Here is a 27,731-nt window from a genome sequence, read left to right on the forward strand (position 1 = left end):
GAACACAAAATACGCATTCTCACTTCCCCTGTGAGAACAGCTTCCTGTTTGATTTTCTACACTTTTGTTCATTTTTCTTTGAAGGGTGGAAAATTAGTAATCGAGTTGAAATTAACTCCTCTACTGAATTTTAAGCCTCTTGAATACACAGACTACCACTCTCCCCTCCCCACATTCGGATTTTTCTTTTTACAGAATTCCCTGAGTACCTCAGCTCATCAACCAATACCTTTCTTTTTGTAGACTGATGACTGCAATGTTTCTTTTTGATTCAAGTTTGGTAAGGGACTGAAAACCAGAATAGTATAAATATGAGGATGCTAATAGCCTGAAGTTAAGAATTTTATGGGAGCAAAGGAATGGACTGCTTAGGACAAGGGAGCCTATATGTCTTGTGTCTTTGGTTTTTTTGATATGGCATCACATAGAAATCATATTTCTACGAATGTCTAGAACAGTAGTAAAGTAGACTTACCAGACCTTTATATATCTGCCTTACCTCTGATGTGTTTCCTGGGAAATTATTTTCAGGCAAGAAGTAGCCATGTATAATGAGCTTGGGTCATCAGGAAACCCATAGACATGGAAGTGGAGTGGTTATATTGAATGCAGCACAGTGCCATTATCCACCTGTGTCTCTTGATCTAACCACACAAAAAACAGTTTCTTATGTTTCTTTGCTGGAGCCTGAGAGGAAGAGTCCACAAAAAGTGATCCGTTCAGTTACCAATACCAGAGATCATCGTAATTTGGGGGATCCCTTTACTGCGAAGCTTTGTTGCCTAAAGGCTTTTGTGCATGGGTACCACCGTCAAGTTGTCAAGAAGCACCTGGAGAGAGGACTTTGACTGCCAAGGTGAAGATAGAAATGCCAAATGGAGTTCTGCTAGAGATACTTGGTAGGAATTTTGATGGGTAATTTTGTATGTCAATTTTACAGGACTAATGGGATGTCCAGATAACTGGTAAAATATTGTTTCTGGGTGTGTCTGTAAGGGTGCCTCTGAAAGAGATTAGGATTTGAATCAGTACACTGAGTAAAGATCAGTCTCAAAAACCTGAGTGGGTGTTATTCAAGTTATTAAGGGCCTGAATAGAAAATGTGGAAGAAGAGCAAATTCCCTCTCAGCTTAAACTGAGACATCCATCTTCTTCTGGCCTTGGGTTTCATCTCTTTAGGTTCTCAGGCTTTCAGACTCAAGACTGGGATTTTTACCATCACCCATTTATTCACAGGCCATCAGACCTGGGCTGAGTAACACCACTGGTTTTCCTGTTTCTTCAGCTTGCAGATGGGAGATCTCCACAATCATTTGAGCTGATTCCCTTAATAAATCTCTGCATATATAAAAATCAAGATTTCTACAGAATCTCTGTATTTGCCAGAGTTTTTATATATATATATATATGTATATATTGTCAACTTGTCAATATATGTGTATATAAATATATATAATTTATATATATAAATTATATATAAGTATATATATATGTATATATATATAGAATGGCACATATCCTATTAGTTCTATTTCTCTTTTCTTCAGTTCAGTCAGTCAGTTCTGTCTGACTCTTTGCAACCCCATGAGATGCAGCACGCCAGGCCTTCCTGTCCATCACTAACTCCTGGAGCTTGCTCAAACCCATGTCCATCAAGTCGGTGATGCCATCCAACCATCTCATCCTCTGTTATCCCATTCTCCGCTTACCTTCAATCTTGCCCAGCATCAGGGTCTTTTCTAATGAGTCAGCTCGTCACATCAGGTGGCCAGAGTATTGGAGCTTCAGCTTCAGTGTCAGTCCTTTCAATGAATATTCAGGACTGATTTCCTTCAGGATTGACTGGTTTAAAATCTCTTTGCAGTCCAAGGGACTCTAGAGTCTTCTCCAACACCATACTTCAAAAACATTAATTTTTTAGAGCTCAACTTTCTTTATGGTCCAGCTCTCACATTCATACATGACTACTGGAAAAACCATAGCTTTGACTATACAGACCTTGTTTCTCATTTGAACTGTTACTAATAAAAGGATTCTGTAGGAAGCTAGAGAAACAGAAGTAGTAACTGAGGGAGAAGACTTACTGAAATTTGAATTACATTAAAGTGTTGTTCAAAAATCAATGTCAACCTTCATGTGAAATCTCTTCCCTGGACAGGCTGGATACTAACTTTCCTGGATGCCTTTGACCCTGAAGTTGTGAATGATTTCAATTCTTTGATGAAAATACACTGAGATAAAAAGTGAAATGTGAAACCAACAATAGTGGTTTCCTTTTCCTGAATGAGCTGAGGATTTGTGATTCTTACAACACAAGCAATGTCTGCCTGCCAATGCAGGAGGTATAAGAGATGTGGGTTCGATCCCTGGGTCAGGAAGATCCCCTGGAGAAGGGCATGGCAACCCACTCCAGCATTCTTGCCTGGAGAATCTCATGGACAGGGGAGCCTGGCAGGCTACAGTCCATAGGGTTGCACAGATTTGGACATGACTGAAGCGACTTAGCACACACTCATATCTGTCATATACTTTCAGTGGTTGATTTTATTCTTTGCAAGTCAACAAAAGCTTACTACTATTTTTCTTCACTCCTGAGAGATTATCTGCTTCTCTGTCTCCCTAAGAAGATCAAGACATCTTATCTGGGCATTCCCCCTTTCTTTATATGAGCATCTATGTTACACATTCTCTCCTGCCTGAAAATAATTTCTCATCAAAGTCAGGATCATTTCTCCTTCCTTTTCTTCTGGAATCTTTTGATTATCACCTTTCTCAATTATATTTTCTTTTTTTTTTTCAATTATATTTTCAATTGCTCTAATTCTACTGGCTTTCTCCACTCAGTATGTATAAATAACCTCAAGCCCTCTTATTCTTGAAAATTTTTTTTTTTAATGGAGAAAATGAAAGAATACATGTCACTCTCAGTTTTATAATAGGAATGTGACAACCTGAAAGATTTCTCTGTGAGCAGTAAGGACAGTAGTTCAACAAGGTATACTAGCAATACTGGTAAGGTATTTAGGATACCAGTAAAGGGCAACAGAAATAGTGGCAGGGCAGTAGCCTGTAGGTAGATGTGAATGAGAAAACACAGAGAAAATGAAAAAAATACCCCTGTATAGAGTAAAAGGATAGTAGAGCTCCAGAGTGTGGTAGAGGGACTTTAATTGATGCTATGTGGTACAAGACTTTGGAAAGAGAAAGCATGAAAGAGAATTTTTAAAGAAATTTTGCCACTGTTTTTGTGAGATAAGTTTCTCATTATTAAGCATATATAAAGCCACAGCATCTAAATCTCTATACTTTCTCCTTCTGCCATGTATTTCAGATTTGTCACAAGTTTTGCTATATTTGAGTTTCAAGTACATTATATTCAACATTAATTTAGGAATTCCTCTACAACAATAATTTGGGAAGATTAGATTGTGAATGTCTTAGAAAGTTAGTCTTATTCCAGTGTAATTAAAAGCAACTATTTTTCTGATTAAATCAATAGCACATATCGATAAAATTCAACAACATAGGCATTTAGAAAGCAAAAGTGTCAAAATTTTGGTGAGGAGAGGAATATGAATAATAGACACCACTTGTCTGTACTACTGGATTGTAAAATGATGTGCTTTCACATTTTCATAGGATCATTTGTACAAAGGTGCTGAAGCAAAATGGCTGTGTCTCAATTCATCAATTACATGATTTAGAAATGAATTCATGAAATTTTAGCACCAGAAGCCTGGACAATCCCTGATGAAATTTAATGACTCAAAAAAATTACCGTAATTTAGATCATGAAACAAGGCCCCCCCCCATTATGCAATTTTAATTAAAGGGATGATTTGCATAGGCAAATAGTAATTATATATGTTGACATTTAGTCAAGCCATTAAGGTCAGCTGAAAATGCTGACCTTAATATATCTTTACATGCCAAAGTGACAAATGACATTTTTTTTTCCCTAGAACCCAAAATAGCACATGTAAATAAAATAAAATAAAATATTTTATTTGAACACTATGAAAGGGAATGAAAATCAGGTTAGTTTTAATTTTTGGAATGTCTTTCAATTTAAATATTATATAGCATTATCTTAATAATGGCATTTTTAACCCAAAATAACCAAATCCTATAAAGAAAGGTTGTTAAGTCACTTGAAGACATGTGACCCTGAGGAAAGATAAGAAATAGGTTGTGACAGGTATAGAATTTGCTGATATTTGTTGCTAGTAATTAAAAATGTTTTTTCCTTATAAAAAAAAGAATAGATGCAACATCTTAAAAATGTTATTACCATATAATATCTCAAAAGCCTTAAAACTTTATTTAAATATTTTGCCCTGTGTTGACTGTCAATGAGTTTTAAATGATTTCATATATCATTATGAGTCAGTTTAAGAATGGGTTAATGCAGCTTAGAATGCAAAACTCAGATCTAATTTCATGTAAGTAAATGGAGATTTCTTTTATCTAAAGCCTTTTAAACTAAAATAATGAGCACAGCACTGGAGATGGGTTATGAATGAAAATGTAATCAGCTGACAGTTGAGTTCAGGATGCAATTATGTTACCTGTATAAACATGTTATAGTGGCTCAGTGTAAACCAGGCTGTGACAAGATAGGTAGTTTATCTGAAAGGGAATCCAGGATTAAAATGCTAAGGCAGTTGTGAAAATCATTGTAGGGGATTGATATTTTTTCTCAGTTGTAAGGGAAACATTTTCTTGTCTATACCTATATAAACAGGCTTGCTCTATTAAAATGAATCGCACAACAGAGTCACAGTGGTATTAATAAAGTGGAAATTCTCTAACTTGCTCTCTGTCATCAACAGCATTGGCTTCAAGGTCAGAGACAGAGGTTACATATTTTCTGTAAGATTTTAAGCACATATGTTTCTAGTAAAGTTGAATAACAATTATTGGTTATAATTTAAGAATATTTCCACCATTCCATAAAATACTGAATAACATCTTTAAATTGTTTACTGAACTAATAGAAAAATGTCTCTGAGTGGCATTTTGGGGGTTCTAGCTCACTTTCATTGTTGAATCATAATTGCTCCTCTATTCTGCTGGAAAGCCTACCTCTACTGTGAGATGCTTTTTTAGTAGACCATGAAGTAGTGTTATTTTTGTGCTTTATTTCTTTTAGAGATGTTTAGTCTTATGCTCTTTTCCTCTTGTTTTCTTAATTTCTACCCATTTCTATGGAACAGTTGGCTGAAAAGCAATCTAATAACCCAATCTTTGCCAGACTCCCAATCATACTTTTGTTCTGCTCACTGACTATTGTGCTGCCACCCCTCAAAGCTGCTGCCTAAAACCTTAAAGGGTTTCCTCTGTGTTTTGACAGTTTAGGGAAAATTAGTCCTAAGTGATCCTACCACAATAATGCATTCAATCACCTTCATATTCAAACACACATCCTCTTTCACTCTCCGTCCCTGACTTATCCTGACTGATCCTCTGAAAGAAAGTTAAAGTGTAGTAGCCCAGTTGTGTCTGACTCTTTGCAACCCTATGGATTGTAATGCACCAGGCTCTTCTGTCCATGAAATTCGCTAGGCAAGAATACTGGAGTGGGTTGCCATGCCCTTCTCCGATCCTCTAGATCCTCATAATTTTATTTGACACTTAATAGAAAAAATTGCAGCACAATCAGTAAATGAAAATCCAAAATACAGTAAAAACTCCCCATTCACTATTTTGTTCTTTTCCATGAATGTTAAAAGTGGAATCCTCAGTCACTTTGAATAGCAAAACTGCTAATTTCTTTCAGTTGGTAAATATTTATAAGTTTCTGTCATCTGATAAGTATGATAGTCAAATTGCATTTTAACTTGAAGATAATAAATATCAAAAATATTCTCAAGAATTTCCCTAAAATGGGTTATTTCCTTATTGTTTTCAGAATATGTTTTTAAAAATTCTGTGAATGTGGGCTTTTCACAATGGCACATTTCAAACATGAAAGGCAAACAATGCCAAACATATTTAATCAACTATAACTGCAGCATTACAGATACAATTTTACTGGTCTTGATTCAGAAGTATTGGGTTCTGAACATTTCAACTCTGGGTTTTATCAACTCATTGTGACCATCCTTGCTACTAGCAATCTATTTTTTACCAAAATTTTTAGTTTAGTTAATAAATGGCATCATGAAATGTATGGATTAGTCTAGCAATTCTTATGAGAAAAAGAAGCAAAAATTAAAACACAATAAATGTTGAAAATAAGCAGTTACATCTTATTCAATTTATTGTAACTTGTATTTGTTTCCTAGGGATCCTGTAACAAAGTACCACAGATTTGGTGGCTTAAATAAAAAGACTTCACATGATCCTGGAAGGTATATGTCTGATGTAAAAGTGTCAGCAGAATTGATTCCTTCTGAGGTCTTTCTCATAGGCTTTTTTCCATGCATGGACTTAAAAGGCCTAATATATCACAAAAATGTACAGCTTTCTAGAAATTAAAGAATAATGCTAATGTCTCACCTGTGTTTTATACAAAAATTCAAAAATATTTTCTATTATGTATATATATATATATGTTTCATATATATATATATATATATATATATATATATGGAACAATGCAATATCAATGCAAAGAGACTAGGTTTGGTATAAAATTCAAAGTCAATTTCAATACCTAAGCTTCCATTTGTGTAAATGCAAAAAAAGTGCCAAGTATTCAGCAGAGGAATAAAATCATTCATATTTTGAATCAAATTATGATGGGGTTAAGTAAAATTAAAATGCAGATCCTTGGTAAACATATTAATTCAAATCTAACCATGTAATTAGAATGCTGAATTATTAGATGAAGATTAGATGAGTTTTTCTTGGGTAAATGAATATTCACTATGTTATCCCACGACATTCCAATTTCATCAACATTTTGAATTTGCTCTTCAGTTATAGTCTGGTCTCCTGATTTATAGTATTTTCCTTACCTACACTTCCTACATTTTAGCTAACTTTATGTCTATCACTTAAAATATTGAAAGTAATAAATCAAGCTCAATTTTTTTTTCTAGATAATTTTAGTCTATATACACCCTTTGCTTTAATAACTGATAAGGGAGTTGATAGCCAAATGCTTTAGATATATGAACACATTTGAATATTCAACTAAAATCACTATGCATTTACTTCCTTTCAAAGTGGTTCAGAAGATTTCTAAATAACTGGAATATTTAAATAGAAAAATGATTTAGATCAAAATCTACTAAACAATGTTATTAAACAGTGAAGAGAAATCTATATATATGGAAATTTATAGACATATTCAAAATTGCTTAAAATCAAACTGTTCAACAATTTTCTAATTTTTGATTGGTAATAGTTATACATTTTAATTTATGAATATCAAATACCTTAGGCAACATATATTGGAAGAAAAGTAGAATATGTAAGGTGATCAAAATGGAGACCAATGTTTCAATTTTGCTTTCATATCAGTAAGATTGTAATAATTTATATTTAATAGCTTACTTTCCTGTGATGGGAATCTAGATTAAAAATCTTAATTTCTTTGTTCAGTACTAGTGATTTTTTTAATGGAATAGATTTGGTGGAATAGAGTAAAGTGAAACTGTCAGGATACATAACTTAGTGATAAGACACCATAGTGCTCACTCTCTGGAGTCAAGAAGCCGTGGTTCCAAAAAAGAAAAAAAAAAAAAAAAACTATCATACTCCACACTGTAAGGACCAGAGTCACATTGCTTAATGATTCTATGCTTCAGTTTCCATAAATTTAGAAGAAGAATACTGATGCTGCTAGTTCAGAGAGCTCTTGTGAACATTATATAAGTTACAGTGAATAAAACACTTGTAACCAGCTTCTCTGGTTCCTCTGCGTTTTCTAAATCCAGCTTGAACATCTGGAAGTTTAATGTTCATGTACTGTTGAAGCCTGGTTTGGAGAATTTTGAGCATTACTTTACTAGTGTGTGAGATGAGTGCAATCATGTGGTAGTTTGAGCATTCTTTGGCATTGTCTTTTCTTTGGGATTGGAATGAAAATTGACTTTTTCCAGTCCTGTGGCCACTGCTGAGTTTTCCAAATTTGCTGGGATATTGAGTGTGGCCCTTCCACAGCATCATCTTTCAGGATTTGAAATAGCTCAACTGAAATTCCATCACCCACACTAGCTTTGTTTGTAGTGATTCTTCCTAAGACCACTTGACATCACATTCCAGGATGTCTGGTTCTAGATGAGTGATCACACCAGTTTTTCTGTGTATTCTTGCCACCTCTTCTTAATATCTTTTGCTTCTGTTAGGTCCATATCATTTTTGTCCTTAATGAGCCCATCTTTGCATGAAATATTCCCTTGCTATCTGTAATTTTCTTGAAGAGATCTCTAGTCTTCCCTAGTCTATTGTTTTCCTGTATTTCTTTGAATTGATCACTGAGGAAGGCTTTCTTATCTCTCCTTGCTATTCTTTGGAACTCTGCATTCAAATGGTTTATCTTTCCTTTTCTCCTTTGCTTTTCACTTGTCTTCTTTTCACAGCTTCCTCCTCAGACAGCCATTTCATTTTTTTGCATTTCTTTTTATTGCGGATGGTCTTGATCCCTGGCTTCTGTCATGAACCTCCATCCATAGTTCTTCAGGCACTCTATCTATCATATCTAATCCCTTGAATCTATTTGTCACTTCCACTGTATAATCATAAGGTATTTGATTTAGGTCATACCTGAATGGTCTAGTGGTTTTCCCTACTTTCTTCAATTTAAGTCTGAATTTGGCAATAAGGAGTTCATGGTCTGAGCCACAGTCAGCTCCCAGCCTTGATTTTGCTGACTGTACAGAGCTTCTCCATCTTTGGCTACAAAGAATATAATCAATCTGATTTAGATATTGACCACCTGTTAATGCTAAAGCCTTTGACTATGTGGATCACAAAAAACTGTGGAAAAGTCTGAAAGAGATGGGAATACCAGACTACCTGACCTGCCTCTTGAGAAATCTGTATGCAGGTCATGAAGTAACAGTTAGAACTGGACATGGATCAACAGACTGGTTCCAAATAGGAAAAGGAGTTTGTCAAGGCTGTATATTTCACCCTGCTTATTTAACTTACATGCATAGTACATCATGAGAAATGCTGGACTGGATGAAGCACAAGCTGGAATCAAGATTGCCAGGAGAAATATTAATAATCTCAGAAATGAAGATGACCCCACCCTTATGACAGAAAGTGAAGAAGAACTAAAGAGCCTCTTGATGAAAGTGAAAAAGGAGAGTGAAAAAAATTGCCTTAAAGCTCAACATTCAGAAGACTAAGATCATGGCATCTGGTCCCATTTCTTTATGGAAAATAGATGGGGAAACAGTGGAAACAGTGACAGACTTTATTTTTGGGGGGCTCCAAAATCACTGCCAATGATGACTGAAGCCTTGAAATTAAAAGACACTCCTTGGAAGAAAAGTTTTGACCAACCTAGACAGCATAGTAAAAAGCAGAGACATTACTTTGCCAATAAAGTTCCATCTAGTCCAAGCTATGGTTTTTCCAGTTGTCATGCATGGAAGTGAGAGTTGGACTATAAAGAAAGCTGAGCATTGAAGAATTGATGCTTTGGAGCTGTGGTGTTGGAGAAGATTATTGAGAGTCCCATGGACTTCAGGAGATCAAACCAGTCCATACAAAAAGAAATATGTCCTGAATATTCATTGAAAGCTATGGTTTTTCCAGTTGTCATGCATGGAAGTGAGAGTTGGACTATAAAGAAAGCTGAGCATTGAAGAACTGATGCTTTGGAGCTGTGGTGTTGGAGAAGATTATTGAGAGTCCCATGGACCTCAGGAGATCCAACCAGTCCATACAAAAAGAAATATGTCCTGAATATTCATTGAAAAGACTGATGTTGAAGCTGAAGCTCCAGGACTTTGTTCACTTTATGTGAAGAACTGACTCATTTGAAAAGACCCTGATGCTGGGAAAGATTGAAGGCAGGAGGAGAAGGGGACAACAGAGGATGAGATGGTTGGATGTCATCACCGACTCAAAGGACATGAGTTTGAGTAACTCCGGGAGCTGGTGTTGGACAGGGAGGCCTGGCGTGCTGCAGTCCATGGGATCGCAAATAGTCAGACATGACTGAGCGACTGAGCTGAACTGAACCAGCTTCTCAGGTGCCTCAAAGGTAAATAATCTGCCTGCCAATGCAGGAGATGTGGGTTAGATGTCTGTGTTGGGAAGGAGGAAAGGGTAGTCCACTCCAATATTCCTGCCTGGGAAATGGACAGAGAAGCCTGGTGGGCTACAGTCCATGGGGTCCCAAAAAACTGGCCATGACTGAACGACTGAGCATACACGCAGTATCCTTCATGCATTGGTACCCTTTAATGGAAGCTATCATTATACAACCTTTTGCCATTTTTAAATAATCTTCTTAAATTGTCCCAATATACATGTCTGCAAGAGGAAAACTTTTCTTGTCACCTTTGTTGACCTAAAACAAATAAAGTGCCAGGTAGTATTCCAGCAAAATGGATTTATTTGAGATCAGCAGAGAATTCTAATTACAGAGTCTGCAACTATAGCAACCGACCTGCTAGTCCCAAGGCAAGGGAAAGAGGGTTTTATAGAGAGGAAAAGGAAGTTGGGAGAGATGTGGTAGACAAAGAGTCCATGCTTTTCACTGGCTGAATCCTTGCTAAGAAAGAAGATGGATCTTGGTTTTCTCATTGGACTCTGCTGTGGTCACTGGGTGTGAGAATGTCCCCTTCTGATCTCCCAACTCTATTTAATGTGCCTTGTTTATTATTATCTTTTTTTTTAACTTTTCTTAATAGATCAATATCTTTCTCTATCAGCATCACTGATCAAGAGTCTGGTTTTCTAGCTTCACCAACACTTTGCTCCTCAATATTAGGAAGGATTTTACTTGTTTGTAGTATCTCATATGGGAGGAAAACTGCACAGATTGGAAAGTTATTAGAGTCTCATTCAAGTAACAAGGAGGGGTAGGTAGGAGAATTCTCAGGCATATTTTAAAATCTTAAGACCATATTTTATTCAGGTTGTAGACATTTGTAGATCATCTGAAGGGTTATGCTATCATCAAATGTTTGACAAACTCCCAACAGGCCTATTCCAGATATCTTGGGGAAGCTGTCTCATTTGATGTCTTCTGCTTCAGCTCCAGGAAATCTTTACTTTTGGGTTACAGGATGATGTAGAGTAAAGGTCCAGAAATTTCTCTAGGTGCATCACATGAATCCAACTCTATTCCTTAGAGGCTGACAGAGCATGGGTTGTTTAGCAGTTTCTGATACACACGTCTCCAGCAAGGGTAGTTCTGAGGTTGTCTTTTCCAATAGACTGAATCTCCAGGTTGCAAGGGAGTGATACTTAAAGTCTTCATCTCCCAAGGGCACACTATGAATAGATTGTTGTACAGAAGTATGGCCATTTTAATGGAAGAAATTTGGTCTCCGTACTATTGGAGTATTTCTCCTTTTATCAGTTGAGAGTCAAAAGAAGCAGAAGCCAGTTTCATCAGACCTCCTGTGATTATCTCAAAGGGTGTGTTTATGTTTTCCAAAAGAGTGAATCCGAAATTTAGAACCAATGACAATGCTTTTGGTTAAGGTGTTTGGAGAAACTCTATACATATTTACAGCTGAGTGTTTAAAATGCCCTTAGTGGGTTCCACGAAACCAGAGGATTGAGGGTGGTAAGTACACTGAAAGTGTTATAAAACCAGCCAAAGAGTTCAGATATGTTGAAGTTCCTGGACAGTAAAACAGGTTTCTTGATCGCTATGAAGTTTGAGAGTTCTCTCAGTAGGGATAGTCTTTTCTAAAAGGATTTTAGTCACAGAAGAAACAATAGCCTCTCTGCCAATGAAGGCTTCAGTCCAATGTGAAAACATATAGACTATAGCTAAACTATATTTACATCCATGAGATGGAGGTAGTGGTAGGAAATGCATTTGCCAGACCTCAAGTGGTCCATTAGGTGATGGTAAATGTCCAGAAGCAGTACCAATAGGCCTCCCTGGGTTGTAGTTCAGACAAGTGGGAAAAGTGAGATGGGTACATTTCGTGGCCTTCTTAATGTCTCCCCACCACTACTGATTCATGAAGGCATCATTTGGTCAGTAGACCAAAGGTTTAATGCATATATAGTGATAAAGAATGAGAATTTTATAGTTTCCAGTAGGACTGAGTTTTCATTTGGTTCAAATCAGAGCTTTGTCTATTTATAAACAAATAATTTCTGAATTTTTGGTTTATTTTTATTTTCTGAGGCCAACTGTGTCTTTCTCTAGCCAGTTTTTCAAAATTATCATTGGGGAAACTATCTCTTTGGACCATAACACTAATTTGGCTGTTGTTGGTCTCTGCAAGAGCAACATTCCTATGGAAATATCAGCAAGGTGATTTTTCTTAGCTTCCAAGTAGTCAAGTTTAGAACCCCCAGGAACATTGATAATAGCTAAAGTGGAAAGTTAAATTATTGAGTTTAATAATTCCTGAATACCAGGACTATATTAAATTTTATTTCCACTGGAAGTAAGAAAGAGATGTTGCCTCCACAACATTTCAAAATTGTCAGCTACTCAAAAGGTTATCTACTATCAGGATAAATACTGGCAGTTTTCTCTTTAGTTAAAGTACTATAAGAACATATAATTTAGCCTTTTAGGCCAAAACAGCCATAAGCCTCAACAACATCAAAAGGAGTTGTAAAGTCATACCCAGCACCACATTTGCCGTTGTCACTTTTTAAATGTAAACAGTTAGTGAACCACAAGAAATCAGTGTTACCCAATGGGATTTCCTATAGATCATCAGAAGAAGTCAGGAGGTGGTTCATCACTGTCAAGCTGTCATGAGGGACTTTGTCAGTGATGAAGAGAAGAATAGTGGGTTAAGGTTATAATAATATAAAAAAGTTCTGTGAGAAGAGTTAACAAAGAAACTTCATAGTAGGCTTGGGGACTGACTAAGAAATGTTGATAGGTTTGGAGACTAAGAAATGTTGATGTGATAAGAATCCAGGGGAGTTTCAACTGAATAAGGTAAAAAAAATAAATAAATAAAGCAAGAGGATCCCACAAGGATTTTCTCAGTGGCCTTAACAGAAAGGGCAGTCACCATAACCGCTCTAAGGCAGGCAGTGTATCCCCGAGCCACAGGATCCAGTTGCTAGCTATCATATCCTAAGGTTTGGTGGTGGGCCCAGGGTTTTGAGTACGTACTTTAAAGGCATTCCCTTCCTCTTCATACACAGAAAGGAAATCTGATCATTGGGATCCCCAGGGTAAGGTCAGTTCATCAAGCTCTCCTTAAAAGCCTTGACTCCTATGTCATTGAGGTTTTTTTTTTTTTTTTTTTCCTTGTCCCCATAAAATTGGGTAGCATTGTTATTGTTGAGTACAACATATGAAAGTTTGGCCATAAGAGAGAAATTTGGAATCTAATTTTGGCAATTTCTGACCAGCACAAGTTTATGGTTAAATTTGGATTTTGAGACATGTGAGACACTATACAATCTATCCAGAATTAAGTGTAGCCATCATTCTGATATCAGATGCCCTAAATATCAACCCTGGTTTTGGGCAAATTGCTGTTTTTCTTTGAATTTTTAAAATGTCTTTAATACTAAAAACTTTAGCAAGTAGATGTTGTTCTCCCGTATAGAGGCTTCAGAAGGAAAGCAAAAAAGCAAATGATTTGCATGCATATTATAATGAAGTAGAACCTCCAGGGAACTTTATATCATCCAGATCAGCCTTTAAGATTTGTGAGACTCTAAAATCCTGAGGCATTACTTTCCAGGTGAATCATTTTTCTTACCAAGTGAAGACAAAATGTATTGTCTCCCTTCATCAACTGGAATACTAAAGAATACATTGTATTCTTAATAACCAACTATGGTAAAGAATTTTGGAGAGAAGGGATATTACAAATAATGATTGGTAACAATAGAGTATCCAGGGATAACCTTGTTTATTTCTCAGAGGTTCTGTACAGACCTTTACTTTTGGGTGTTAGGTTTCCTTGCCAGTAAAATGAGAGTGCTACAAGGGCTAGTACAAGGGATAATGAACACTTAGGTCCTGAAATCTTCTATTATGGGATTTTGTGCCTTGAGGGGCTTCTTATAGAGTATTGATTCATTTGGGGGCAAAGTTTTGAGGGTTCTATTTGTATCTTCATGGAAACTGCACTGTGATTTTGCCCATAAGGAAAATGGTAGCAGATTCAATGTGGAAAAAAAAAAAATCACTGTTTCATCAATTGGTGATTTTTAATTTACCTGGTGGGCTTTTTTATGACTACTCTCAATTGCTAGAATCATTTTTCCCTTTTGGGAGAAATAAATTTTAATATGATACTTCTGTAAGGAGTCTCAGCCTAATGGGTAGGGGCGAAATAACTAAAGAGAAAAGGATATGCATTTCTCAAAAAGGCCTTAACAAAAGGAAATATGTTCAGATCGGGAACTCCTGAGATTCATTAGAGATCCCACAATTGAATTGTTTTAGTATTCTGAGACAGGGGCTGTTTTACAGTAGTGGAGCTGAGTATCAAGAATGTAGCTCTGTTTTCAAATAGAACTGGAAGATATTCAACCCAATATGGAGAAATTTTTCTCCAAGATGATTAAGAAGGAGTGTTGGGAAAAGCCCCTACAGCTCCTCAGAGCACAACATTGAGAATTAGGAGGATGTTGGAAAGGCTGGTTAGAGGGCTGAAAGCCACTAAAGTGCTTAAATTTACAATAATCTATTATCCAGCATCATAACTCTTTAAAATATTAATAATAATAGAACCTAGGAGGGTTTTATTGAAAAGCCTTTATTTGTTTGTGTTGAATGAATTTTTGCAGTCTTCCATTGAAATGGCACATCTAGAGTGGAAGAAACAGGTTTGCAATAGTAACTAAATCTGGGAATGAACATGTTTTCTCATTTCATTCTAGTCATTATTAGAAGAAAAAGATCCTAATTCAGCTCATTAATACAAATCAAATTATAAGCTACCTGAGTGGATCACACAATGCTGTGCTCACTCACCTGGAGCCAGGCATCCTGGAATATGAAGACAAGCGGGCCTTGGGAAGCAGTGCTACAAACAAGGCTAGTGGAGGTGATGGAATTCCAGTTGAGCTATTTCAAATCCTGAAAGATGATGCTGCTAAAGTGTTATACTCAATATGCCAGCACATTTGGAAAACTCAGCAGTGGCCTCCAGACTGGAAATGATCAATTGTCATTCCAATCCCAAAGAAAGGCAATGGCAAAGAATGTTCAAACTGTTACACAACTGCATTCATCTCACACTCTAGCAAAGAATTGCTCAAAATTCTCCAGGTTAGGTTTCAACAGTATGGGTACTGAGAGCCTCCAGATGTTCAAGGTAGGTTTAGGAAAGCCAGAGGAACAAATGATCAAATTGCCAACATCTGTTGGATCATGGAAAAAGCAAGAGAATTCCAGAAAAACATCTACTCCTGCTTCATTGATTAGCTAAACCTTTGATTGTGTCACAGCAAACTGAAAAATTCTTCGAGATGGGAATACCAGACTACCTTACCTGCCTCATGAGAAATCTGTATGTGGGTCAAGAAGCAACAATTAGAACTGGACATGGAACAATATACTGGTTCCAAATTGGGAAAGGAGTATCTCAAGGCTGTATATTGTCACCCTGCTTATTTAACTTAAATGGAGAATACATTATGTGAAATGCCAGGCGGGATGAAGTCAAAGCTGGAATCAAGATTTCAGGGAGGAATGTCAATAACCTGAGATATGTGGATGGCAACACCCTTATCAGAAAGTGAAGAAGAGCTAAAGAGCTTCTTGATCAGAGTGAAAGAAAAGAGTGAAAAAGCTGACTTAAAACTCAATATTCAAAAAACAAAAATCATAGCATCTGGCTCCATAACTTCATGGAAAATAGATGGGAAAACAATGGAAATAGTGAGACATTTTTTTCCCTTTGGTTCCAAAATCACTGCAGATGCTGACTGCAAGTATGAATTTAAAGGACCCCTGCTCCTTGGAAGAAAAGCTATGACCAACCTAGACAACATATTAAAAAGCAGAGTCATTACTTGGCCAACAAAGATCCATCCAGTCAAATCTATAGCTTTTCCAGTAGTCATGTGTGGATGTGAGTTGGACCATAAAGAAAGCTGAGCACTGAAGAATTGATGCTTTTGAACTGTGGTCTTGGAGAAGACACTTGAGAGTCCCTTGGACTTCAAGGAGATCAACCCAGTCAATCCTAAAGGAAATCAGTCCTGAATATTCATTGGAAGGACTGATGATGAAGCTGAAGCTCCAATACTTTGGACATCTGATGCAAAAACCAGACTCAATGAAAAAAACCTGATGTTGGGAAAGATTGAAGGCAGGAGGAAAGGGGGATGACAAAGCATGAGATGCTCGCATGGCATCACCAACTTGATGAACATGAGTCTGAGCAAGCTCCAGGAATTGGTGATGGACATGGAAGCCTGGTGTGCTGCAGTCCATGGGTCACAGTTGGACATGACTGAGTGACTGAAATTAACTGAACTGAGAGGAATCAATAACTGAACAAAGGCCAGAATTTTCTTTAAAAACAATTTGAAGCCAATTATAATAGTTATGAAGAAATTCAGGGCTTCCCAGGTGGCTCAGATGGTAAAAAATCTGCCTGCAAAATAGGAGACCTAGGTTCAGTCCCAGGGTTGGGAAGATCCCCTGTAGAAGGGAATGGCTACCCACTCCAGTATTCTAGCCTGCAGAATTCCATGGGCAGAGGAGCCTGATGGGCTATAGTCATAGGGTCGCTAAGAGTCACACTTGACTGAGCAACTAACACTTTCACTTTTCACTTCATGAAAAAGTTTATCAGGTATTTGCATGAAAACTTAAATTTCGTTTCAATTAACAGACTTTGGAAAAGCCTTAGGAATTGTTCAAAGAAGACACCTAGTCATTTCCTGAGACGGATCATGTGATAAGTTAGCAGCCTGGTCTCCCAGCTTTCAGGATTTTTCCAGTTAGTAGCTCATCCAATGCTGGGCCCATTCTTCACTGGCAATCATATAAACTAGCTGATAGAAGTCAGGGAAACCAGGTTGATGAGTTTGAATAACTATATGAAACTCTTCAGTCAATATGTGATGATCTTTGGTTATTTGGGGAAAATATTTGACTATGGCTTGAAGTGCAACATTAGTCCCGGCAATGTACGAAATTAACAGTTTTGTCTCTGGATCCTCAGAAAGCTTGATTTTAAAGGGACAGGTTCTGAGATGTTCAGAGGGAAAGGGAGTAGGGAGGGTTTCTGAGTAAAGAGGAAGTTGGGCTAGGGAACTAGTGTGGGGAGACAGAGGGTGCAAAGGAGTCAGAGAGGTCACAGGAGAGAGGGGAAGAGGGCACCTGGCATAGAGTCTGTCCATCCAGGAGAAGCAAGGAAGAGAGGTAATATGGTGCCAGAGGTGGAGCTGGAGACAAACTGAGGAAGAGCCTTATCTTTCTTTTATCCTTTGTTTCAACATGGGGAAACCAGTTTCCTTGGTAACTCAGATGGTAAAGAATCTGCCTGCAATGCAGGAAATGGGGGTTCAGTCCCTGGGTCGGGAAGATCCCCTGGAGAAGGGAACAGCTACCCACTCCAGTATTCTTGCCTGGATAATTCCATGGGCAGAGAATTCTGGCAGACTACAATCCATGGGGTCACAAAGAGTTGGACATGACTGAGCAGCTAACACTAACATTGGGAAGCTGCAAATTATCAGTTGAAATAGCATTCCACTCCATTCTGCAAATTTTTGAGTCACTGTTATCCAATTCGGCTTTAAGAAAATTAAGTTTGGGGATTTCAAAGTTGCCCATCATGGTGATGGATATTCTAAATTTCCTTTGATCAAGTCAGTTCATTTAGTTAAAAATGAACAGCAAGAAGAACCATAGGTCAGGTGTGCCCACAAAGTATTTAGATAACTGGGGTTTCATTTCTCAGAGGTTTGTTTATCTAGAGTAAAAAGAACTCTAGCAGTTTACAATGCAAACAGCTCAGTTCAAACAGTTTGGAAACTAACCCTAGCCTATTCTGAGGAGACAGCGTGATCCTAGCAGAGCCAGGACAGTCCAGAGAACAGCCCTTTATGAAGGAACAGGTCATAGGTTGAAAAACCAGCACCATTTCAGAAAAATAACCTATATTCCAAAAGGAGTGAGTTGAAGGTGTCAAACAGCTTCAATTGAACAGTCTGATATCAAAATCAGGCCTAAATGCCAATTGAGACTCATATACAAAACAAGGCCTTAACCCAAAATATAAAATGTTAAAATGGGTTCTGAATAAAACTTGGAAGGTTTCAAACACAAACAGGGCATGAACTTGGATCCTTCAAACTGACAATAAACCAGTGAGTCACAATGAACTCAGACGTGGGTTTTTGTTGTTTCTCAGTTGCTCACTCATGTCCAACTCTTTGCAAACCCAAGGAGTGCAGCACACCAGACTTCCTTGTCCTTCACCACCTCCCTGCATTTGCTCAAACTCAAGCCCATTGAGTCAGTGATCCCATTCAGCCATCTCCTCCTCTGTCATCCCCTTATCCTCCTGCCTTCAATCTTTCCCAGCATCAGGGTCTTTTCCAGTGAATTTACTCTTCACATGAGATGGCCAAAGTATTGAGATTCAGTTTCAACACCAGTCCTTACAATGAATATTGATTTCCTTTAAGATGGACTGACTGGATCTCCTTGCAGTCCAAGGGACTCTCAAGAGTCTTCTCCAACACCACAGTTCATAAGCATCAGTTCTTCAGCGCTCAGCATTTTTTATAGTCCAACTCTGACATTCACACATGACTACGGGAAAAATTATAGTTTGACTAGATGGACCTTTGTTGGCAAAGTAATGTCTCTGGTTTTTAATACGTCATCTAGGTTTGTCATAGCTTTTCTTCCAAGGAGCAAGTGTCTTTTAATTTCAAGGCTATAGTCACCAGGCACAGTGATTTTGAAAGCCAAGAAAATAAAGTCTGGCATTGTTTCTATTGTTTCCCCATCTATTTGCCATGAAGTGATGGGACCTGATGGCAAGATCTTAGTTTTTGAATGCTGAGTTTTAAGCCAGCTTTTTTACTCTCTCACTTTCATCAAGAGGCTCTTTAGTTCTTCACTTTCTGCCATGAGGATGGCATCATCTGCACATCTGAGGTTATGGATATTTCTCCCGGCAATCTTGATTCCAGCTTGTGCTCCATCCACCCTGCATTTTTCATGATGTATTTTCTGGATAAGTTGAATAAACAGGGTGACAGTATATAACCTTTACATACTCCGTTTCCAATTTTGAACCAGGCCCTTGTTCCATATCTTCTAACTGTTGCTTCGTGACCTGCATGTAGGTTTCTCATGAGGAAGGTAAGGTGGTCTGGTATTCCCATCTCTTGAAGAATTTTTCACAGTTTGTTGCCATCCACACAGTCAAAGCCTTTAGTCAATGAAGCAAAAATAGATGTTTTTATGAAATTCTCTTGCTTTTTTATGATCCAACAGATGTTGGCAATTTGATCTCTGGTTCCTCTGGCTTTTCTAAATCCAGCTTGTACATCTAGAAACTCTCAGTTCACACCCTATTGAAGCTTATCTTGAAGGATTTGAGCATTACCTTTCTAGGATGTGAAATAAGCACAATTATCTGGTAATCTGCATTGCCTTTCTTTGGGCTTGGAGTGAAAACTGGCTTTTTCCATTCCTGTGGCCACTGCTGGGTTTTTCAAAATTTGCTGGCATATTGAATGCAGCACTTTCATAGCATCATCTTCTAAGATTTGAAGTAGCTCAACTGGGATTCCATCACCTCCGTTAGCTTTGTTTGTAGTGATGCTTCCTGAGTCCCACTTGACTTCAAACTCCAGGATACTTGGCCCTAGATGAGTGATCACACCATCATGGTTATCTGGATCATTAGAAGTCTTTTTCTTTTTAAATAATTTTTCTGTGTATTCTTGCCACCTCTTCTAAATCTCTTTTGCTTCTGTTAGGTCCCTACATTTCTTTGCTTTATTGTGCTCATCTTTTGCATGAAATGTTTCCTGGGTATCTCCATTTTTCTTGAAGAGATCTCTTTCCCATTCTATTTTTTTTTTCTATTTCTATTCTATTCTCTATTTCTTTGCATTGATCACTTAGGAAGGCTTCTTATTTCTTCTTGCCAGTCTCTGGAAATCTGCGTTCAGTTGGTTTTATTTTCCTCTTTTCCTTTCATTTCTCTTCTTTTCTTAGTTATTTGTTAGGCCTCCTCAGACAATCATTTTGCCTTCTTGCTTTACTTTTCCTTAGGGGTGGTTTTGGTCACTGTCTCCTGCAGAATGTTACAAAGCTGTGCCCATATTTCTTCAAGCACTCTATCAGATCTAATCCTTTGAGTCTATTTGTCACTTCCACTGTATAATCATATTTGATTTAGGTCATCCCTGCATGACCTAGTGATTTTTCCTACTTTCTTTAAGCCTGAATTTTGCAATAAGGAGCTGATGATCTGAGCCAGGTCTTCTTATTGTTTTTTTATTTTTTGCTGATTGTATGAAGCTTCTCCATCTTTGGCTGCAAAGAATATAATCAATCTGATTTCTGTATTGACTGTTAGGTAATGTCCATGTGTAAAGTCGTCTCTGGTATTATTGGAAGAATGTGTTTTCTATGACAAGTGCATTCTCTTGTTCTTCCTGTTGGCCTATGTCAAGCCTCAGGGTTAAGATCCTCCCTTCTAATCTCCTAATTCTGTTTAGTGGAAGTCTCTATTATTATTTTTTTACACCTTTGTATAGAGGAAGAATATATATTGGAAATATATCCAGCCTAAGAAGAAATTTTTATTCCTCAAGGAGGATGTTAATGGCACCTTCAGAAGAGACTGTGTGTAAGAACATGTTTTTTCCTTGACCAATTAGATAATTTATAAATTGTGTTTATCAGTAGATTTGAACTTTTTTTTTCACATAATTAAACTAGATACCACTCATCTAACAAATGGATGATTTGGGGGATTTGAAGGGGTTCTTTCATACTCATAAAGTTGTTAAAAATATAAATAGGTATGCCTTTCCAAAAGGAAATTTGGCATAATGTATGCTTTGAGGAATCTGTTAAGAGAATATATGCTATATCAAAATTTTATTTGGATAGAGCACAAATACAGCAGGATATGTCAAAACTGTAATATAGGCAGGCCTCACTTTTCATGATCTTGATACATGCGGACCTCTTTTATCATGGTTTAGTGGTTTAAATAACTCCAGTCTCCCAACAAAAAGATTCAAATGTCTGTTACCACAGTATATTAACTGTGTGTAATTCCATGAAGAGCAAATTTTGCTGTGAGTTATTCAGTCCAAAAGTCATTTATGTCGAAACAGCTGTGACAGACATGTCACTTCTTTCAAAGTCTACACATCTGTTACTTAGTTTACACACAAACATAAAGCATTCAGTTGTGCTGCTTTCTTGTCTCTCAGTAATAAACTCACATGATATTACATAAAACTAAATGGTCCAGAGACGACACTGGCCAACAATAATAAAAGAGCACAAAGAAATAAACAATGATGGCTCTGGTAGGCAAATTTGAGTCACATGTGAATGGGGTTACGGAAGAAATATCTAAATATTGGGCTGTCAACACTTCTATCATTCAGGGAATTCCAACTACGGATACAGAGAATCTTACTGAAGGCAAACTTATAGACATAAACAAAGAACATAGCTTGAAGAAAAGGATAAAGATATCCTAGAGGAGATGACTAGAAAACAAAAAACAAACAGACAAAAAACCTTCACATTAAAGGCACTTACAGAGACACTGCACAGTATTGAAATACAAAAGTCAAAGCTGGAAGCTGACCCAAATTTAGAAAAAGTATGATAATTGGCTGAGACTTGGGAAAGTTCTTCACTCCGTGTCTACTGTGTATCAAATAGTGAAGGCAAACATCATTCAGACTACTCTTGATGAGTTTTTCTTGCAAAAAATAAAAAAGCTCTTCAATGTCACTAAAGTTTTAAAATAACAGTGTATTGAATAAATAATATTTTTGCTATTTTTAGTCCATTTTTTATAATTTACAATGAATTTCAATGTTCTGAATAGAATTTGTAAAGGTCATGTCTGGATGTGAGAGTTGGACTATAAAGAAAGTTGAGTGCAGAATTTATGCTTTTGAACTGTGGTGTTGGAGAAGACTCTTGAGAGTCCCTTGGACTGCAAGGAGATCCAACCAGTCCATCCTAAGGGAAATCAGCCCTGGGTGTTCATTGGAAGGACTGATGTTGAAGCTGAAACTCCAATATTTTGGCCACTTGATGGGAAGAGCTGACTCATTTGAAAAGACCCTGATGTTGGGAAAGATTGAAGGCAGGAGGAGAAGGGGATGACAGAGGATGAGATGGTTGGATGGCATCACCAACTCAGTAGACATGATTTTGGGTAAACTCCGGGAGTTGGTGATGGATAGGGAGGCCTGGCATGCTGTGGTTAATGGGGTTGCAAAGAGTCAGACACGACTGAGTGACTGAACTGAACTGAACTGAAATAATCATATTTTTTTCCTATTAAAATGACTTTTCATGCTTTCAACCTACATGGGCTTTTTAGGATTATTGCAATACCAGAGAAAGTGGAAATTGCCTACTTTATGTTGAACATTTACAAGTGAAGAATTGGTGTGTGACTTTCATTCATTCCAATGAATGAGCATTACTTTTATTGAATATATGCATGTTAATAATATAATGCAACCATATGGACTATAATCCACCAAGCTCCTCTGTCCATGGAATTCCCCAGGCAAGAATATTGAAGTGGGTTGCCATTTCCTTCTCCAGGAGATCTTCCTGACCCAGGGATTGAACTTGAGTCTCCCACATTGCAGGCAGATTCTTTACCATCTGAAACACCAGGGAAGCCCAATAATATAATATGCAGTATATATATTTATATACATATAAAAACTGAGCTATTTTTTTAAACTCATATAATTTAGATAGAAGTTGCCCTCCTGTTTTTGATAGTACTGGTTGTAAAAGTGTTAAACTTAAATGGACTATTATCATTAACACCAAGCAAAGAAATGACACCACAAAAGTAAAAGAAATGATATTTCAAAGCTAAAAGTATATCCAGAAAATACAATGGTGAAACTATATCAGAGATTCCCACAAAAGTTTTATTCAAATATATCACAGTGATTATATAGCATGCATTGTACCAAATAAGAGGGAAAACTCACTTGAATTTATACTACAATTTTCACATGAGCTCATATCCAGTGAATTATTAATGTATGACCAGTGACACAGAAATGTTATAAATACTTATTTCATTAAAAGAATAATCCCCTCAAATACCTTATAAAGTATAAGAAATACAGGAGAATAAATATTAGTATCTCATCCTCTTCACAATTAAAGGCTTTTTAAAAATATCCATGACCACAATATTTTGGAAATGTTTACAAGCTAGAAGGTTAACTAAAAAACAAGCCTTTGTGATGAAAGCAAAAGTACCTGAAGTGAAATTAGAGAGACAGAGACAGAAAGAGAAATTCTATCACAAACTAGATGTAAGTCCACAGGCATAGTTTTAACATCTTTAAATTTAATTTTCCTCAAATATAAAATGGTATTAAAAAGATAACAAGTCTAAGTATAGAAACATCAAACATTTGTGCATGCTTAGTCTTCAGTTGGGTCCGGCTCTGCAACCCTATGGTCTGCGGCCTGCCAGGCTCCTCTTCCATGGGATTTCCCAGGCAAGAATACTGGAGTGGGTAGCTGTTTACTACTCCCGATATATGAAACAGTTTACAAGCTTCCAAGTGTTATACAAAAGTAAATTATTATAACTGACTAATTTCTTTCATCTAGCCAAATAAGACATTGGGTACTAACTTTATGAGTAATAGCAAGCCTGAAAATCACTATATAGATTTTCAGAGAACTTTTCAGAGAACTGTTTTAAATATGCAGTTTTGGAAAGAAAAGATATCAACATTTCTTTATAGCTACATTTTACTTTGCATTTTCAATGTTAATTTAGATCTTAAGGGATCAGAGAATATGTAGACTCAACAAGAGATGATTCTAATATGGATTAAATATATTAACCCTGTACTTGGTATTATTAAAATATTCTGGATTAGATATTGTCTAGCCAGATGGAAGACAATATAAAAGAGTTTCAATTGTAGCTTACTGTGCACTAATCTGATCTGATTGCACCTCAGTTTTGTTTAACAAGTGATGGCAAAGGGCTATTCACGACTGCGTACATGCCACAAAAGCATTCTAAAACTCTTGTCATTCTCAAACCAGCGCTTGTTTTATAATTTATGAAACATTGCATCTCATTATTTTCTGACAAGAAATGTGAAGGAACCAAATCCCCTGAATCTATTCTGTTGTTAGAATAAAACATTTCCTAGTGGATATCCTGACCTGCTAATTGCTTTAAAATTTGGTTCATACTTGTTATCATATTCTTTAAGTTTATGCACATGCTAAGATCTTTTCTCTTTCTAATGTATTCCACTATGTTAAGTGATACATGAGGTACTTCCGGGACAAAGTTTTGATAAGACATTATGCAACAAAATATTCATTGTATTTTTGAGAAGACACTGATACAAGAATAAGAGAGAAAGAAGAAAGGGCATTGTAGATACATAGTTCAAGTTCAAAGGGCATAAAATAGTAAATTGACAGCTTGGAATCATAGTTCTTATATTTGAGATTAAATACACATTCTCAGGGTAACGCAGTGATTAAGCACAAAGATAATAGACCTCAGCTAACCATGCGAACTTGACCTAGATATGATTGAACTCTCTATTCTCTGTTTTCCTATCTGTAGAATGGTGATGAAAATGGCTTTGATCTAATTAGGACAATGACATTAGCCTAGAAAAGCACAGTGCATGAGTAAGGTGCCTAGGATGTTAACATTTTTATTACAGCTCACAAAGCAGCATGGAAGGAAGTGTCTAAACAATCATGACAAAGGAAGTGCTCAAGAGAATAAAAACAGGCTCTGACTTTCTTCCTGGCAGGTGGAAATTTGAACAGATGTTGATATTAGAGCAATTAATATCTTAATCCATTTGGGCTATTAAAACAAAATGCCAGAGATTAGGTGGCTTATAAGCAACACAATTATTTCTCACAGCCCTGATGGCTGAGAAGTCCAAGATCAATGTACTGACAGAGGGCTCACTTGCTGGTTCATAGACTTCTGTCTTCTTGCGTATGTTTTCACAAGGTGGGATGTGCACGAGATATCTATGGGGCTTCTTTTATGAAAACTGTGATCCTAATCATGATGGCTTCACCTTGATGACTTAATCACCTCCCAAACACCTTGTCTTCTAATATCATCACTGTGGGGGTTATGATTTCCACATAAGAATTTTGGCAGGACACAGACATTCAGACCATAGCAAGAGGATATCCAGATTTGGGGAGCACAAGAGTTACATTTTGGGCTCCTTCCTTTAAGAAGTTGAATACAACATTTAACATACACAATTAATTACATGGGGAAATGATTAATTTGGAATGAGAAATAATCACCATAAATTAGATTTGAAATATGTTTTAAAACCCATAAATGCTATTTTTATTGACAACCTGACACTTCTATTGCAATTTTCAACAGATTTACTTCATGGCAAATAGATGGGGAAACAGTGGAAAAAGTGGCTGACTTTATTTTTCTGGGCTCCAAAATCACTGTAGATGGTGACTGCAAGGAGATCCAACCAGTCCATCCTAAAGATCAGTCCTAGGTGTTCATTGGAAGGACTGATGTTGCAGCTGAAACTCCAATACTTTGGCCACCTGATGTGAAGAGCTGACTCATTTGAAAAGACCCTGATGCTTGGAGGGATTGAGGGCAGGAGGAGAAGGGGACAACAGAGGATGAGATGGTTGGATGGCATCACCAACTCAATGGACATGGGTTTGGGTGGACTCTGGGAGTTGCTGATGGACAGGGAGGCCTGGTGTGCTGCCGTTCATGGGGTAGCAAAGAGTCAGACACAACTGAGCGACTGAACTGAACTGAACTACTTCTGGATCCTGACAATTCAAACTGCTTCTCCTCTAATACTTGCATTCTTTACAATGTCATTTGCAACTGAGCACCTTGCTGTGGCTCTTCGAATCTCAGCCTCCACATTTGTCTCACAATATTGGATAAGTGTACCTACTGGCAGATAAGAATAGTTCTAGAAGACAAGCTTTCACTGGGACAACCTTAACAGTTCATGAACTTGCTTTCAAAATTTCTAAATAAATTCACTAGGTGCATATATAAATCATTTTCTTGATTGGTTAATCAAAAAAAAAAAGGAAGAGACAAATCACTAAAATACTGCATGAAGGGAGGCATTTTTCCTGACTCACCTTTCACAAGTGAAGGGCTAATAAGTCAGGATTGAAGAGAATGTGCATGTGAAATAGGAAGGAAAGAGATATAAGAGTTTAATATCTTTTTAAATTCCCTTTATTGCCACAAAGGCCATATGTGTGATAGATTTCAGAGTTAAAGACTAATACAGAGGTGTAGGCATGGCAGTGACAGCATATCACCACTGGGTATAAAGACCACTGAAAGGTGATATTTCCCCCAAAATAACATATTTTCTACTTCATGGGTTAAAAATAGGAGAAACAAAGAAGAAAGACACTATTTGAGGAGAATAATACAATTTATTGAGAAAGACCAAGATGTGGTCTTTAGAATTTAGATGAGGTCTTTAGAATTTAGAGAGGATACTTTGACCTTAGTAATTTTAAAATCATAAAATAATATTCCTAATGTGAAACGCTATCTCAAATGAGTGAGATACCTTAAACTGCCCATGCAAGGGGTAATAAAACTCTTCTACCTTGATTAATCACAAACCGGAATCACAATGCCGGGAGAAATATCAATAACCTCAGATATTCAGGTGATGCCACCCTTATGACAGAAAGCAAAGAAGAACAAAAAAGCCTCTTGATGACAGTGAAAGAGGAGAGTGAAAAAGTTGGTTTAAAGCTCAACATTCAGAAAACTAAGATCATGGCATCTGGTCCCATCACTTCATGGCAAATAGATGGAGAAACAGTGGCAGATTTTATTTTTTTTGGGGGGGGGGGAGGGCTCGAAAATCACTGCAGATGGTGACTGCAGCCATTAAATTAAAAAACACTTACTCCTTGGAAGAAAAGTTATGACCAACCTAGACAGCATGTTGAAAAGCAGAGACATTACTTTGCCAACAAAGGTCCGTCTGGTCAAGGCTATGGTTTTTCCAGTAGTCATGTACGGATGTGAGGGTTGGACTATAAAGAAAGCTGAGAGATGAAGAATTGATGCTTTTGAACTGTGGTGTTGGAGAAGACTCTTGAAATTCCCTTGGACTGCAAGGAGATACAACCAGTCCATCCTAAAGGAGATCAATCCTGAATATTCATTGAAAGGACTGATGTTGAAGCTGAAACTCCAACACTTTGGCCACCTGATGTGAAGAGCTGACTCATTGGAAAAGACCCTGATGCTAGAAAAGGCAGGAGAAGGGAATGACAGGGGATGAGATGGCTGGATGGCATCACCGACTCAATGGACATGAATTTGAGTAAATTCTGGGTGTTGATGAGGGGCCGGGAGGCCTGGCATGCTTCAGTTCATGGGATTGCA

The sequence above is a fragment of the Odocoileus virginianus genome, chromosome 25 (genome assembly GCF_023699985.2).
Source record: "Odocoileus virginianus isolate 20LAN1187 ecotype Illinois chromosome 25, Ovbor_1.2, whole genome shotgun sequence".
In the NCBI taxonomy this organism is placed as follows: Eukaryota; Metazoa; Chordata; class Mammalia; order Artiodactyla; family Cervidae; genus Odocoileus; species Odocoileus virginianus.